A 19,029-nucleotide genomic window follows, 5' to 3' on the forward strand; every position below is an offset into this window, starting at 1 on the left:
ACAAACAATTGATTAACTTGTAAATTCCCATTGCCCAGCTGTTATTCAGGCTGTTTACCATAAATAAAAGAGAGGGACTAGAGAAAGGATCCAGATGCTTTGAGTGCTGCAGAAAGGCAATCTGTCATTGTTCTCAACTAACACTGATGGATGCTGCTTTGAATGGGGATTGGTTTTAGTTAACCATGACAAAGTGAGGGATGACACGCCATTGGTCACAAAGGTCTGGTCCAGCAACGCCTTAGCAGTTGCTTTTTTCAGCTGCCAATAAAGGGAAGAAGTTGTCGGGGCAGGCTTTCAGGTTTGTTTGTTTTGCTGTGTGTTCCTGTTGAAGTTGAGAAATGGGAAAATGAACAAAACTTCCATAAAGACCTTCCCAAGGTGGCAGCCAGTATTATTTAAGCATAATATACTTCCGTTCCACTCTCAAACAAGACTCATTTTTGAACATGTATACTACTTGGAAAAGAGTATGATTCCACTGGGGTCACCATGGCTCACATTGGACTAATGAGAAATCCTCTTTACAAGCTTACTTGATGCTTCAGTCAAAGTTGTTGTGTATAGCTCATTCCACAGGAACAGTGCCGATTGCTTTATCCAAGAATTACTGAAAATATTCCAATCCAACTACAGTGTGTACATGAACTAGGAAAACCGTTTAGTAATTTGCTAAATTACTTAGCTATACAAGTAGTGACCAATGTGTTCATGTAATGAACGACCTACCGTGGCAGAAAACCAAACCAAAAGTTTTGACATCAGGTTAAAACATTAAATGCAGAGTCAGACATCAAAGTTTGGTTACACAGCATGATATAAAAAAATGTAACGGCATGATGCATTTTGGGGATATTGCGGTCAGTGAACAGGAGCATGGGAAGAAAAATCCAGACTCAACCAGACTTCAGTGTGGTGTCAGATTCGGAATGGTCCAGTAAACCCTGCTTCTCTTTGACCCAAAAATAACTAAGGGTGATGTAAAATGCATTTCAGCTGCAGAAGATCACATCCATGCTCTCAGCAAACGATGACATCAGAGATCTGGAAGGAACAAAACAAGCCTTTCTGTGGACTGGAGACTTCATGCTGCAGACCCCAGAAGAGAGCTAGTTTCCCAGATGTGTCTGAGGGGGATCTACAGAGTACCACTGAGGGACAGTTTAAGTCAAGACTTCTGCAAAACTCATCACTCATTGTCAAATATGGTTGAGGTGAAAATCCACCCTCAAACATCCACCCCTTTCATCTTCCATCATTGAACGTTTACTTTTCCGCACATAAGACAGCTATCCCATGAGCTTACAAAAAGAGAGGCACGATTCCAAGATTTCAGGGTTCTTGTTAAAACCAGTCAAAAGGAGTCCCCTCCTCACACACACACACATACACACACACACACACACACACACAACCATCCTCGAATAGTCAGATACGATTATACAGATGCTCTTCGGAAGAAGGTCTCAAACCAATAAAGATATAAAATTCAAGATTTTTATAAATGTGAACTCAGAGCAAACAACTTCCAAAGCAGTGCCTCAAAGAATGAGCCTTTCACATAGTACACAGTAGAGTTGAGGAAATGCTCCGATTAATCCCACTGAATAAACAATTATAAAACCAAATAGAAAATATGAAAACTGCATTGTTTAAAAATTCATGTTTTTAATGAATTAAAAGGGCTACGACCCGCAAACACCATCACAACTCAACTATTGTCCCGTTCAACCTGCACAAACATCAGCAACATCGTTCCATTTGCATTCAATAACGCATCAACAATCTGTTATGACTGCAGTTTAATGTAATGACTGTTGCTGCACCAAATACAAGTCCTATAATCATTGTATAATCACCCACTGTAACGCATATACGATACAGAAATCACCAAAAGGCACAGGCCGGCTCAGTGTAGGCCAATATCCATCTCTCTCACACATTCTATGTTGTGTCATTGGAGAACCTCCTTCTTTACAAGCATCAGTCGCCTCTTACTATTCACTCAGTCAGCCAGGGATCCATACATACATACATACATACATACATACATATAAATGTATTTATATGCATCTTTACACTCAGAGCATTCAGTTGCACACCCAGTAGCCCTAATATCACCTTTTTCCAAAACACAAAGCAAACATCCATTTTTTTTGTTATCAGTTGCCTAGCAACACAAACAAAGTAACTCAGAAATGTCACAGCTACATCCCGAATCTCATGATGCAATCAGATTTCTATACATAGCTCCCAAGAGACACACATACAGCATTAACCTGGAGATAAACTCCCTTCTTCTGAGAAGATAAACTATTTCACACAGCAAAGACCATTTAATGAATGATTGTTGTTAAGACCGTCGGATAGGAATGACATTGATAAAAAAAAATGCTATCACATGAGAGCAACTGAGTGATCAGGTTTACACGTTTGCTTCCTGTAAAGCTCAAAACAGCATTGTGCAATGTCTGGAAAAACACCCTTCTGAGTGTTCTCCATTTGGTAAATGTCTGAGGCAAACTGCTCAATAGGAAACAATGCATTAGGAATAATGTACTGTGGGGCGACTGTGGCGGAGTGGATCGGCGGTTCGATCCCCGGCTCAGGCTCCACTAGTCGAATGTCGATGTGTCCTTGAGCAAGACACTTAACCCCCAAATTGCTCCCATAGCTGTGCCGGCGTAGAACTGTGATAGAATCTGAATTGTAGGTCGATAAAAGCGTCTGCTAAATGACTGTAATGTAATATATGATGTACATCAAGTTAAATCTTGATATTCATTGGCTACACACACTTTAAATAACTTATTGTGTGCAAGAGTGAAGTGAAGTTCCACTAACAAACTTACTATAGCAAAGTATACAGGGGTTACTCGAGATTTTAATACTGATATTTTGCCATTTGATAGATATTTCAGATTCATTTTTTATTTATTTAATTTCTCAGAAATTATACAGCAAATTATATACAGTATATATACAAATTAGGCATTAGTCCTTATGCTTCTGAATAATGCAAAGCCAAATATGTTCATTGGACCATAGGCAGAGAGTTAATGTCAAGTCATTATTTATATAGCATAGATCACAAATCACACATTTGCCTCATACAATCTACACCACATACGACACCCTCCATCCTTAAGAGTCTTGATTCGGATGAGGAAAAAGCCTTACGATGTTTCACTTTGGGCGGGTCATTTGCAGTTGCCTTTGCCAGAATGGTTTCGTATGGGAGAGTCGGTGATAAGCAACGATGGAGTAAATACAGACCAAATACTTTGCTAAAACACCTCATAATGCAGGGATCTATAAAGTTAGGCGATGATTCTCAGTGGGTTTAGCAATAGCAACCCGTTCATATTACATGTAGAGTTATAAGAGAGTAATATAAAGATATTTGAGCTTCACTTTGTTTGGAAAACACAAACAACAAATAGGAACGCTGGCTACCAAAATACAAGCTGATTTACTGAAGACAGTCTCAATCAACAGATCGAGAGAAAAGACGATAGAGTCATTAAAATCACCTTAAGAGTATGAATGTGCACTACAATCCGTGGACTACATGATACGGTATTTTGGGGACAATATGATTTGGCATGACATTTTGACCTGAACTTGGCGCTAGACAGAAGCTTACACAGTGTCCAAAATGAAAAGGTTCTTCTCTTATGAGGAGCCAAAGATTGTCCAAAAAACAATGAAATTTACTGATTTATGACTCAACATACCAAATTTCATGGCAATCCCACATGTTGTTGAGATATCTGCTCTGGACCACAGTGCTGGATGGAACTTTAAACAGATAATATCCTGATATTTCTTCTGATGAGTATTTTGTAATGATGTTGTCATGTTTCATGTGCTGTCTACTGCACTTAAAAGGTCATTGTTATTGCATGTGTGTGATATCTTAGGGAAGAAAAACAATTTAATCATCTACTGAACAGCATCATCCATTTATGTCCACCTTAATTGTATCTTGTATTTATTTAAACATTACATATGTCACATTTCATAAACTATGTCTAATATATGAGAAAAGCAACACAAAAAACACAACATAACTCCTTATTGTGCCGACCTTTCCGGCTGTCACAGACTGGGCGTTTTAATTGTGGAGAACCAGTACGATTCCAGTCATGTGATTCCAGTCGAGTCATGTTCTTGTTGATGTTGCTTTTAGTTCTCTAATGCGAGTCCATGCGGCCAGACTGCTCCCAGACTTGACCGCTGGCTGAAGCCAATTGTCTGAATTAGGCAGCAGAACACAAGACTCCCCACTTGGAAAAAGGAGGAGAAAACAGTGGAAGAGTTTTAGCAGTCAGCCCTCAGACAGGAAGACTCTAGAGGAAACACCAGAAAGCCATTAACTAACCACAGTATTATGGTGATCTATTTGCTGGAATGGGCTACAGACAGCTAATGAACAAGCCTTACCCCCTCCCCCCTCCTTCTCAACCCACCACCCATCACACACGTATTGCACATACACACACACACACACACACACACACACTGAAAAGCAACACACACCGATAAGCAATGCTGAAAGAGCTCTTGCTTGTACAAAACAGCGTGACAGATCAATGCCTGATTCCTAAATCAAGGGAAAAGGTTATTCTCTGTCTCACTGGGATTCCACTTACTATCCCCCTATATCTAAGACACTCCCATACCCATTTAAACCAAACAAGTCCAACCCCCCCTCCCCCAAACAAAGCACCCACATCTCCTAATTAAGAGTGAGGCGGTGGGGCTTTTTGTGTCTGTGGCTATGCTTGCAATGTTAGTGTCTGGAGTGTGAAAACAGATCTGATGGACTAGTGCCCTCAGCTCTCCCTGATCAGGCTCCAGCAGGTATCCCCCATGATTGACAGCTCACAGGTCAGCCGCCCATCTCTCAGTCTGTTAGAGGGTGGGCGGTAAAGAGATTTGGATGCCTGGGACCCTGATTGCTTTATTGCTCGCCTGTCAGAACCATTGTACAGCTCTGTATTATTGGGGCTCGCCATCTCTCACTGTCTGGAAGGTGTCGCGTCTCAGCTCTGCATAAAGAATCACCACTCCATTCAAAATCCTCTTTCTTTTTGGCTGAAAGGAAGAAAGCACAGATTTTTCCACACAATCTTCTGTATTGGTTTGTCAGATAATGCAACACAAGTGTCTCCAGGGAATGGTTTGGATGGTGCTGCTTTACACTCAAACCTGAAGATTTGGTTTTCCCATTTGGCAATAATTTATCACAGAGATACCAACAATAGTCCGTAGCATTATAGAAAATCACTCTGATGTGCCTGATTATGTATCTAATCGTGTTGTTTTTTTTGCTAATGTGGTGACCACACCCCTGAAACATAAGATGGCAAACTTCAGTATTTAGCGTATTTTGATGATTGCTTTTTACTTTACAAAATCACAAGCTTTCAATAGAAAGGATATGTTTGGCTTATAGTGGAGCTGAGACTGAGACCTAAAATGAGTTGTCGAAGCACAATCAATGCATAACAATGCACACATTTCAACTGATGGTGACTTAAGCATTAAAACCTTGTTTGTGAAATAACACTGATATTTAAAGTCGCATATGCTTGATGTGGTTAGCAAAGTGAGAAGATGGTGTCCACTAGAGCAGACATTCAATTAAATTCTATTCAAATAGTCCATTGACAAGAAAATAACCAGGAACAGTTTTTATAATTGCTTAATAGTTAAACTTCAAACATTTCCAATGTAAGTATGAAGATCTTTTCCCTTTTTGATTATATTATTTTGAAAAATATTGGGTTATGGAATGTTGGTCGCAAAAAACGAGGAATCCAAATTTGTGAATTTGGGCTTTAGAAACTGGCAATGAGCATTTTTTATTTTTTTACAACTTTTAGACCAAACATAGATGAATCAATAATGCAAATTATCAGTAGTTGTAGCCCAGGAAACACCAATTTATTTTGACCATTTCAGATGTTACTTTTTAACATTTCATTATGGGGAGCTATATTGTCTGTAATCAAAACAGGTGCAACATCTTTAAGTTTAACACATTTCTTAAAGAATGAAAATGATCCAAACTAAAGTGGTGAGTCGGAGCATGTCCAAACAGCGTTTTCCTTGTATAATCACTTGCTCTGCAGCCAGATGAGTAACCAATCAGAGAATAACAAAATACAAAACTACAGTATAGTCTAATATCCCCGATATTGTCTTGAAATTAAAGGGTAAAACAGGCAATGTCAAGTGGGGTAATGTGAAAAGTATGTCTCTCTATAGTTCCTTCCCACTGGAACAAAGAGCCTCCTCAAAAGATACAATGGCCCAGTAAACAATGTCTCTACACAAATCCCTAGCTGATTATCTTTCTTGTTATTCCCCAAACCGAGATGACAGACTGGCAGGTTGTTGAAGGTCACCAGAGCAGTGGCTCCTGGTCCCCTGGAGCCCATGTGATGGCCGGGGCCACATCCCCAAGTGCTCTTGCTGCTCCAGGCCACAGCAGAGACAAGCCCACTGGGGTGCCACGTCGCCGTCTCCATGGAGCTGAGGTGACAGGCTGGCCACGGCACGGGCTCACACCTTTATGGTCAGCGACTCTGCGTCTCTGAGGAGACTTCCCTGCCTGAACAGAAGTTGTGATCGCTCCCCACTCCCACCCCAAAACCATTCACCCTCTCTTTTTGTTGTCTTCTTTACAGCTAGTACAAGCACAGCGCAGGACGGGCCCCCGCCCCCTAACAGTCCAACCCTCCTTGCCCTGGCAGTGGTACCCTTGTGAGGCCTCCTGGGAACAGTGGTGAGATGTTATATTAGACGTTCATGTCTGGGCAGGACCAAAGAGGGGATACAACGCAAAGGGACTGCCCACTCCATCTATGGCTCGTGCTCCATTATGGTTTTATCTGAGGGTGTGAAAGTATCATTCCCAAATGCCGTCTCCTTTAAGATCCGCTCACAATTGGCTGCTGAAGAAAACTGGCATGACTGGCTCAGTTCAGCGTCCCTGTTGATCTGTCATCATGTCTTATTAGACCGATGACGTTTGACGGATAGCTGAATATCAGATGCATACTTTCAAATGTATGCATCACTGACAAGCAGCGTTCATGTTGGTGATCATATTGATTTTTAAAGCGTTACTGTTAGTCATTGTGTATGTGTGTCCTAATCTGAGAAATGAATGATAACCTCTTCATCACTCTACCCCCTGAGTGTTCTTACTGGAAGCTATATTGATTTTGTTAGTCTGGGAGTCCTTGCATTGCCTGGCCTTTACCTCAGGGACAAATCTAATTGTTTATCTCTGGACAGACTTCTGCCTTTACTCCCTTCTGTCTCATTATGTGCCAAGATTTGTCAAGTCAAGTCTCTCCACACTCTCAAATCTTGCTTTACAACATGTCGTTCGGTAGAACACTACAGATGGCTTACTTATCAACAGACCCTCCCACATGGAATGTTACAGCCATGACAGCACAACACACTTGCAAAAATATACACAAACTGACATACAATGTAATCACACTCTGGAGACACGATTACACACTGTCACACAAAACATGAGTCACTTTTTTTTTTAAGAAACACTGCTTTTTTCATATCTTTGTGAAAGAAAAAAAATCACAAGGAACTATGGTTGTTTGAGATCTACAGTACACTGCACACCAATAGTATTACAACAGTTACTATTTCTTACTGCTTCATTGAAGACAGGGCTGTTATGCGTTTTCCTCGTTTCTACTCAATCTTATCACAGATGGTCTATAGCTGAATAAAATAAATCCTCACTAATTCAGATGCAACTGGAATTTTAACCCTTTGATTCAAGTCAATGGACAGTCTTTAATTACAACATTCCACTAGTTTATTTCAAACGCTGCATAATTGTAACACAGCAGGTAAAGTGCATTATCTCAGACTATCTCAACTGCCATGTTGGTATTACAACTCCTAATCAGCAGGTTATTAGCATTTAAGAACTATAAAGCTGCAGGATACCGTGACTCAAACCAGATTAGGGTTAATACTTTAAGTTGAGCAACTATCTTATCTCATTTAATCTTCCCACTAAGTTGCCTGCAGAAAAAAAAAAAAAAAAAACTCATTCCATGTCCAGACAACAACACATTATATGTCTTTACATTTAATCAACTTGACAGTTGTTATATTACAACAAAACAATTTTGTGATTTTCGCGTCTACGTTTTTTTTTCTAATCACCTTTGCCTTCTCACCAGCTCTCCAAACTCTTTCAGGCCATTGGAAGCCCTTGGTCAGGTTTATCAACGAGTTAACTCCAACGAAGTAGGCCAGATCGATAAGCACATTCTCAGAAAGGAGCCAGAGCAGAGAGAGTAAGAGGCGCGGGGGAGAGAAGGCGCGAGAGGCAGGGAGCAATCAGAGAGCTATGGATGTGTGTGCCTTCAGGAGTGGATCGATGCACTGACAGGAGTCCTGCTTTGTTCTCGCACAGTGCTCAGATGTTAGGCGTGCTTAACATGATTGCTTAAAGGTTTTTGTTTGCCTACTTGTGTTTTTGTTTTTCCATTTTGCTCTACTCATAGTATACCCTGCTGTCCCTTTTGTCAAGTTAGATATGTGGTTAGCTTGGTTATCTTTGGTCTCATTGTTTCCAACACAGGGATTTATTTTTACTTTTTATTTATTTTTTTAAAATCAGCAGGGGTTTTAACTTGAATTTTACGCTTTCAAATTCTGACAAATTTCTGGGCATGGATAATGGCCAAGACCATAACTAAGGGCTACAAAGCTAAATGTTGTAAATAAACACGTTCTAAAGAAAGATGATTAACAATAACCTAAAGCATGCTTTTGAACCTATAAAAAAAGAAATCAAGTGTGGAATTAAGCATTAAGAGAGACTTTAGTGCCCTTGGTTCTTTAACTATGAGCACTGTTTGCTTTTGACAAATTAGTCTTTGACATCCCTTGTCATGTCTCTAGTTCCAAGGAATTTTTCATCATTACAAAGCTGCATTCTTTATCCTTACGCCACATGGCCACCCAAACCGAGTTAAGCACTTTGCCTCGCTAAATACTCTGCCAAGAATTACTTCTAACAAGAACTTGGGTGTGCCTGCTTCTTCACAGAAAGGTGTTGACCGCAAAGGACAAGTAAGTGTCAATAGATCTGCTCTCAGCCCCTATAGGACGTTGAGACGCATGAGCTCTTTTCCAAGGCCTAATAAGATAGCACAGATGCGCCCTTGTCTGAGCACAGCCCTGTGTCTCATTGTACTTTGGCCTCCCAACCCTGCCATTGCAAGACCTCTGTTGCATTGGCTGCATGAGAGGGTCTCATTAGGACAGACAAACGAAAACCGGGGTCAAGGTATATAAAGGTAGCCACAGCTAAGGAGCATGCCTCTAAGATGAGTTGGGAGCTCCACCACATCCTGGCGCCACCTCTACAGACCTCTGGCCCTCCCCATCATGACCTCCAATATCTACCATTATTTGATGAAGCAGAGCTTGATAATTATTTTGCGTGGTTGAAGAAGGGGGCACAGTGTGAAAGGAGTGTCTCACTCTAAGGGAAAGGATAGTAGGGGATGACAGGAAAAAAAAGAGAAAAAAACTAACAAAAAAAAAGATCAAAAGCAGGCCTTTCGCTTTTCATGCCTCAGAGGCTCCAAAGAGGATATGGAACAATTGGGCCCTGGGTATCCTGTCCTCTCTGGCAATTAGACTCAGCTGATGAAGTGAAAGGGATGAATGGCAGGGTTCAAGGCCTTTTCTAGGATTCACACAACAGGGTGTGTTTTTACCTTCTTCTCCTTTATCTTCATCTCCCTTTAGAGTGGCACAAATGCAGCTGAAATATTTCCAGATGAAGACAATGTGATTCAAGGTGCCAACTCTTATGCATGGGGGCTGATGAGAATGAGGAGGTGTGAGATGGGCATAAACAGACTTGCATGCAACTACATGTGCACACACACACACATTCTCAAGATGTGCTCACAAGACACTTGTATTTAAACCAGTCTAGAACGCTATAAGTTTAAATTCATCTGCATCATCAACAACTATTAGATGTTGCGCTGCAGGTAATGAAAAGTATTCTTCAGAAAGACGAAGCAGATGTGGCTGACATATGGATAATTATTCATCCGGGTAGTGTTCACAAACATACCTGATTGGTCCGTCTTTTTAACGACTAACTAAACATTCTCTATGCAATTTACAACTGTTTAGTTTCGTCAAAGAGCATGATCAACAATAGAACAATACAACATATGGCCATTTGAATAATGAAATAAAACATCGTCAAAATTCAGACTGCACTCACTAATCACTTTAAACTTTCTATTTCAATGTAGGATTTGTGGTAGGGTGTCTTTTTACATTCAACACCACTGCTATGGAGTGAGGATGCAAAAGAAAAAGTGCCAACAATTACTAGTACTGAGACAAAAACATCATAGTACTGTTTCCATTCAGACGAACAATAAACTATACATTTATAGTTATTCTGCGAAATGAAAAAAACACAAATCAAGCAGCACCAACATAGCTGAAGATGTTTGCAAGCAAAACGTACGCAACAACTAGCACCAATCAGGTTTTGCAGACGTTCCTTCATAATGCCACTTTTTATCGTTGTATAATATGCATGAGCTGTATCATCCTTTCAAAATTCATGCAGGCCATGCCAATTTCTTGACAGTAATACATAAATATTTTATTAAACTGCAGCATTAACAGTTTCAATTAAACTTAAAGTCAAGTTCTCTGATGTGTAGGAGCAAGTTATAACCTGACATATAAAGTAAACTATGGTCGTCAGAGCTGAATAAGTGAAATGAAAATTTAAAAAAAACACTGTATTTGGATGGACATAGATGATACTACAAGCAGTCATGCCAAACCCCAACTGAAAAACATCACACTTCTCTGAAGTGCCATATTTTCCACACAACTGTACCAACCCTGGTATATCTCAAAAGTTATGTTAAATTTAAAGAATTTACAAAACACCAATAATGCTGCCATTAAGGTATCATATAATTCACAGGAGATTTCTTACAGAGCCCTTGTCAGTAAATGGGCCCTGAGGCTCAACGATACTGCCACAGTGCACTAGAACCGTAAGATGATTAGTGATATTCTTTAAACCTAGCCCACAGATAATGTGTTTAAAGAAGCGATATGGCTTTTCCAAGCTTAGAGTTCAAAGTCTGAGAAGCATGGGGTCAGAAACTGATAAACATCACACTTCTCTGAAGTGCCATATTTTCCACAAAACTGTACCAACCCTGGTATAACTCAAAAGTTATGTTAAATTTAAAGAATTTACAAAACACCAATAATGCTGCCATTAAGGTATGATATAATTCACAGACATTTTCTTACAGAGCCCTTGTCAGTAAATGGGCCCCGAGGCTCAACGATACTGCCACAGTTCACTAAAACCTTAAGATGATTAGCGATATTCTTAAAACCTAGCCCACAGATAATGTGTTTAAAGAAGCGATACGGCTTTTCCAAGCTTAGAGTTCAAAGTCTGAGAAGCATGGGGTCAGAATGCCAATGGGCTAAACAAAGAGCAGCCAAATGGGCTTTGGGGGATTTGAAACTTAGGCCCCTGAACCCCTTTGATCAAAACAGACCAACGGCCATAGAAATACTAAGTATCAAGTGCCTGGGACTGTGTCGCTGCCAAGAAATGGTGAGTTTGGCATGTAGGATGAGACACTAACAAATACTAGTGTAGTATAGCAGGAATCTATGAGGTATGAAAACACTATCTTATTATAATACTTTTCAAAACTGATTCTGCAGATGGAGCCAAATGGCCCTCAGCAATGACGGACGCATACAATAACCGTAACATTCCTAAACCATAATACATGTTGACATTCTATACCATTTTGTACTGTATGAGCAGCACAGCGTAAAGACAGAGAAGTACGTGAGCAAAACCTATAGTTATTTAGATGTTTCAATTTCCAATCAAACTTTAAGACTAAATGAGGTGGTAAAAGTGTTTTTCTTCAACATCTCTTTTAAAGGGATGATAATATGTGCTAACTCATATTCAACTGGCTAATTAGTTCTACTTTGACTAAAACAGGGCACTAGCTGAGAGTCAGTGTGCTTGATGAAACAAACAAGAACAAAAATGATTCAAACTCAGCAGCCTTGAGCAATTAAGTGGGCATGTTTTCGTCTTATTCTAATAATGCTCTATAATAACTTAGCTGTGTTCAAAGTTATTGTTACCAAATTGTCAATAAGGCTAACAATATAACCTAAACCAAATGTAGAGTGTGATTAAAACATATGTTTCCTTAATGTCTGAAGATAGCTGAAGTCTTTGAATGAAAATGGGAAAATAATCTAAAATCATAATCAATCTAAAACTCAATTATGTTTATTATCATCCTGTCAGTTATAGTGCAACACCTCTAGGAGCTACATCAACAACTGATTAGTGCTGGAGACAGCCATAATGACAGGTAGAACATAGGATGGTGAAAATGATTAAAGTGAGAGAATTTCAATTAGCCTATGTGAAATCTTGAACATCTCCTTGTGGCAATGGTGGTAAGCTCATACTTAAGCCGTTATCATCATGTTTCCAGGTCACATTAAAAACATGTTCAAAGGGGTGGAGGGCCAGCCATGCAGTGCCACTGGTGTATCACAACAACAACTACAAAAACAACACACACTGTAAAGTTGGATTGTCTGCAAGTACAACTGAAGGACATAAATGTGTTGTATATGGCACAACTGGAAAGCAGAATAACGTGTTTAGTTGTAATTCCATGAGTGTGTCATTCTTTTGTTAAAGATAATATCACAGTCTGAATAAAAATGAATCTTTGCCTTCTTATATTGCCATTAAGATTAGTTTGGTATGAGACATGGTACTACTTGGTATGTACCTGCATGCAGCACTAGAATTCTATAAAGACTTTCAGATGTGGTTTTTATTCATTTGAACACTTACCATTAATGCCTGCTCTGTCTATTCATGTTTACTGCCTCTTTGACTATGAAACCATCAACCAGCTGTAGAAAAACAACTCATCAGAAGACAATTCATGGGGCCAAAATGCAACATAAAACAATACAGTTTGTTGCCGATAGAAGGGAAGGCAAATTATGATTATTTTCATCCACTTAATTGGTTGGTCTACAAAACTAGAACTCAAGGTGATGTCATAAAATGACTGTCCGACAAACCCGAAAGGGATTCATTTCGTAAAGACAAGAAAATGCAGCAAATTCTCATATTTGAGAAGGTGAAACCATCAATGGAATGCACTTTCATCATCAAAATTGTGCTGATTGATTATTTGACTATCGCTGCCGCTCTAGAGGCAAAATCAACTTTTATTCGATATTTATATTCACAACACTGAGATATTACATAAGCAAGTTTGCTATAAAGTATTTAAACTGATCATCTTTGTATGGAAGACATTCTTCCTTAAAATCCATAATAAACAAAAAGTCATTCCATTATTTAGTCTATTACCACTGATGGATCCCTCCTGATGACACACAGAGATGGGATGCACAAAATATAATGGCCATCTTGTTTTAATTGTGAAAATTTTCTCTCTCTTTTTAAGGTGACAGGGCCATTACTCCAAAGTCACCACTTATCAGCAGTATCACTGAGGATTAATGGTTTCACTTGTGCTAGTAAGAAATGTTTAAGTTGTCCCGATTATCAGTGCAAGAAAAAAGAATAATGGTTGTTTGTCATTGTGTTAAGCAGTGAGAGAGACTAATCTCACACAACACTCAGTTACGAACGTGATTAACCCCGTCTGGGGAGACTGAGTGGAATGTGTGCAGGACTGTGCACAGCAGTCAAGCCACTGTCCAAAATGAATGCTGGTCTTCAAATAAATTGTGTATTAAACTGATTCATTGTTGAATAATCTTATCAGAAGCTGTACTATTGTGTATAAGACAAAATGATGCAAAATGAAAGTAGCAAATGCTAAAGAAATGTATCTACACTATCACATAGCACATACTTTCTATCTCTTCAAACTTCAATGTAATGTTCTCTTTGTTAGTTTGGTGTGAATTCAGACTGTGACTCGGTGAAATGACAGTGACCTACAAGCCAGTAGATGAAAAAGGTTTCCTCTGTACATACTACATGGCAACAAATGATCTAAACTACCTAAAAGCCAATCAATAACAAGTATGGAGCCATAGAATATCGAACCAAAATGAGAAAACAAATTGGACCTAAATGTTAGCTAAACATGACGAAATATGACAATAAATGAAAGACAAATATAATAAATTACAATGACAAAATGTTTTGATTTGAAATTTAAATTGAGACTTATAGTATGTTTGCAACAACAACAATTACCACCACCAATTGCTGCCATACTACCCATTTAACACATTTGTCTTTTTCAGCGGTACAGTCCCTGAAGCTTTTGTACTGGTTGCGCCAGCTTGTTCCTGCTCCAGTAATCTCCTACATTATTTTCCTTGTCTGTCACCTTTATAGTATCTATTAGCCACTCTCTACTATCTGTTTGTTGGGCATTTTCTCTTCCTTTTCCCCATGAATGTTTTATATATTGGAGGGAGAATGATTGTTCTTTGCAATGAGGCCAGCGCGTGGCTGCAGTAAGACAAATTGCTCCAGAACGTCTAAATGGCAGTCAATGATAACTCATTGTAAGGAGAGTAAGTGACTTCCAATGGAGTGGATAGGGGACAGAGAATAATGGCAGAGCACAGGTGAAAAATAGATGTTTGGCTCGGTGTAATTACTCCATTAGGGGGTTCTCTGTTAATCTACCAAACCACAGCAAGTGTTTTTACAGCGATGAGGAGGTGACGGGCGAAAATGACTGCAACTGGACAGAGAGGAGCCCTGCTACCTCCCCAATCACAACACACACTATGAAGTGTTTACTAATGGACAAATGTACTCTCTGTCTGCGCTCTCTAAAGCATCCCACGAGCTACTCCAGTTACAAGTAAGTGTGGTGATAGATGTATTGACGAAGTTCATCATTGAGCTGACATATTAATTACCTGCAATATTGTCCCATGCGTTCAGAGTGCTTTAACCTCCTCCGTCTCAATTGTGTACAGGGAGATGGATCAGCTGTGGACCTGTTAAACATGAAAATCTGGGTTAGAACAAAAAAAATAGGGACAAAGGAAAACCCACCCGCTGGAAATCAACACCCCCATTCTGCTGATTTCCAGACAAACATAATGATAACAGTTTTTTGACCATTTGGTGTCTGCTGCTTTCCGCCTGTGGCAATCTAGACAAAAGAAGCCTGGAAAAAAAAGGCCCAATATGGTCTTAAGAGTTTATTCTGACCACACAATCTGTTTTCTTAAGTCAACTTTTAAAACACTGCTATGAGCGGTGCCCACAGCTTTATCACTGAAGCTCAGATTGACCTTGTGTTCACCTTCATCCTATTTCCCATCTGGTAAGGTTCCACCCTACAATCCATCCCAGTTGGCTGTAGGCCCACTTTGCATTGGGCTTTCTCAGTGGAACCCTGAACAAAACCCTGTAGGAGCAAAAGACTCTCTGTTCGGCCTATTTCAGAGAAATTTCAGCTTGCATCTCTGCATTTCTTTCGACACCGGACAAGCCTTCTTGGACTTTTCAGGCTGTTTCTCCCATGTGCAACAAAAGGAAAGGAGATTTACCCTTCTTTTACTGCAGCTCTTCACTTGAATCACTACAGTCCTCCCGCATGGTGTAGGGTTTACTAAATGGTTAAAAGGATGTGGTCATCGCTGTACTAAACGTTAAGTGTTTAAAAAAAGGTAAGCCATGACCGCCATATAGTGAGGCTGCTAAGGAAAACACACACACCAATAAAAACACAAGTGATTAAATATGCAGAAAATAACTCCATGCTTGTTTCTTTTAAATGCATCCTACACTTTCATTTTACTGACATTAGAGTTACAAGTGCATTAAAGCTGTAGCCTATCTACATTATCTACATCCTTGGTTTTAGCCCTGCTGATACAAATCCTCACAGCGGCTCATTAGAGAGGAGAACTGACCTTCAACTAGCTTTAAAAAGAAAAAAACGTTGAAAGCTATCAGCAGGCAGGTGTACATGGCTCACACCATACAAAGGCATCAATATTGGAAAATACAAGGCGTCCAGCTGGACAATTTTCACTGCCCCAAAAGCTACAGGTTGCGGTAAGGGGACTTCAAATGCTAAGGACAGTGAGAGGTGCCATTATCACTCAGAGCTGAAAACAAGCACGGTGACCCGATTAAAGCGAGAATTTCTGGGTCACGGTCTTGTTTTTCAATGCTTAATTTGTCTATCGATAGTGACACGGTCCGTGGCTTGCACCTACCTGTAATATTATCTTTCTAAAAGTCGTGGTTCAGACAGGGCCCTTGTCATTGTAACCCAACACGGAGTGAGTGAGCGGATTGGCCTGCAGCGTGTTGCAGGGAGGAAACGCCGGCTGGCTGTCGTGTGGAAGTTGCGGGCTGCGGCGCCGCTCAGTGGACGCTCCGGTTTCAGGCGCTTCTTCTTCGAGCTTTCAGTCACGGCAGCCTTCCGGGCATGCACGAAATACAATAAACTCTTTTTTTCCTAACTTTTAAAACCCTAAACATTTGTACAATACATCTAGTTGCTTATTATCATTACTATTACTATTATTATAATTATTCGCATTAGTTGTTTTGAGGTTTGATTGTGTGTTTGAGAGTGAAGAAAAAAACTTTTCCTGTACGAGATATTATTACTAAATAAAACATCGTATTTATAATGTAATGTTTCTGATTGTGCAGTAAGCACAATAGAGTAGAGTAATTTTTCATTTTAAAGAAAGATAGATAGATAGATAGATAGATAGATAGATAGATAGATAGATAGATAGATAGATAGATAGATAGATAGATAGATAGATAGATAGAATATACTACTGTGTAAATATGATGGTAAGATATGTATGTTTATTAGCTTTGTTAGATTAATAGATAATTGATAACTAAGCATATGCTGAGATGTCACTGGGTTTCCTCCTCACTTGTAAATGAGAGCAGATGAGAACGGTTTGACATACCTTTGCACTCCAGCACAACACTTGGTCTATACAGTGTGCTGTATTGCTTGTGAAAATTATGTGATATAAATTGGATCTCCCTGCACGCACCATTTCTAGAAAATCCAATTTAAATTTGACTTCGGTCTGTGAACCAAATATACATCCAATTCAAGAGCTTCAGTTTTGTCTCAAGAGTGCCAATGAATATGCAGGAATACTATGGACTTACACAATTTTAATTTACCTGAGCTGAAACCATTGGCTTGTTTTGGTGGCCTTTGGTGTACAGCAACAAACAAGTTCATAGTGTCTGTGGTCCAGCCTTCTCAGGGCTTCCTTTGCATCAGACGCGCTGCCCTTCATCTCATGCTAATGTAGTACAAAAAAGATATCTAGCTTTAAAGACATGGCAGTCAGTTAAAAAAGGCTGTGCTTAGTGTTTGAAGCCATAAATGTGACAGAAGACTTCAAGAGGAAGACCCAAGACTGGCAGTCTAAAGATGAGTGAGAGGCGGACAGGCAACATGTTTTTTTCCCATCCAGAGGGATATTCTGTGGCCAAGCTTGATTATTAGAGATGAAGGACAGGCTGAGAGGATGTGGGATTGTTAAATCCTTGAATCCTTTCACCAAAGCCCCATCTATAACATTCTTCTGCACTCCTCTGTGCATTTATGGTGCACCCTTGATTTCCCTCTCTTTTCTTTTTAAGACTGAATGGAAATCAGATTCCCTGATGATATGCAAAAAGCAGTGAAATATGGAAGTATAATTTGGCACTCTACAGTATCCAACTTAGGTATTTATATAATACTGGGATATGAATTTGTATTAAACATGCCCAAACCAAATAGACCTTGTACAGTATGACTGAATCAATGTTGGCAAAAATTCACAGGCTCATCCCTCCAATAACTAATCACTACACTATAAATGTAGACAGCACTTCAACTGTCTGTGGTGTTATGTGAAACCCTGGCTGTGGATTCAAAACCTCTGCTCCCCTTGCTTTGAGAGGCTGTGCTTCATTTGATGCCCTGTCCATTATTGCCAGCATATTTGAAAAGTGCTAAGCCTTGAAACTAGTCCCATATTATTTCAGGCCGGACTGAATATTTCACGGCGGGAGGCAGAAAATGAGACCTTCCCTCAAGAGACTGCCTGCAGTGCATTCTACTTGGTGCAGCAATCGGAAGGGCTCATACTGTGCAAAACACACTTGAACAAACAATTATATATTTAACTGCCACAGATTTTTCCTTTTTTTATGTGTGTAGATGTACAAAAAAAATGGAAAAGAAACACAAAATTGGAGGATACTGTAAATATGGAGAGTCCACTAGTTTTGTGGTTGCTAAGATTGGTTTCAGCACACACATCAGGGTACAGTGAGTAATCAGCGACCCATAAAATAAGGTGTTTTATCACCACCTTAGGAGCAGGAACACATTCCAGGGTAACTGGAGATCCCTTTGAGTTACACCCAGACTATAACACCAGCAGGCTAAAAACAGGAAGCTAACCAGATTGATTCTTGAATCACCCGTGCCTGCTTGAAATTGGATCCCGGTCTTGTGAGATTAGCCAACGACATTGTCTGTGTTCTGGTGCATGATTCCATAAATGTGTAACAGAGTAGACGGTGGACTCAGTTGTCTGGTAACAATGCTGTCTTTTGACTCATTCAGGAGCGTGCTGTTGCAGGAGCTTCAGCGGCAGCACAGCTCACAGGCACAGTATTCTTGGGTTCAGAGTGGCACTACAAGGAAAGTTACCAAGAAAGATATCACCCTTGTGCTAGAAAACAAATATTTATAGTAAAGAACATATGTAGGTGTGTTATAGTCACCCACTCAAACTGCGCTCTGCATAGTTATACATTATCACTGTTTGAATCATTGTTGCAGCATTATTCTATATGGCAAGCAACAATGATACTGCTTCAAAGATATGCATTATGGT

Source organism: Pholis gunnellus (genome assembly GCF_910591455.1).
Source record: "Pholis gunnellus genome assembly, chromosome: 7".
Taxonomy (NCBI): domain Eukaryota; kingdom Metazoa; phylum Chordata; class Actinopteri; order Perciformes; family Pholidae; genus Pholis; species Pholis gunnellus.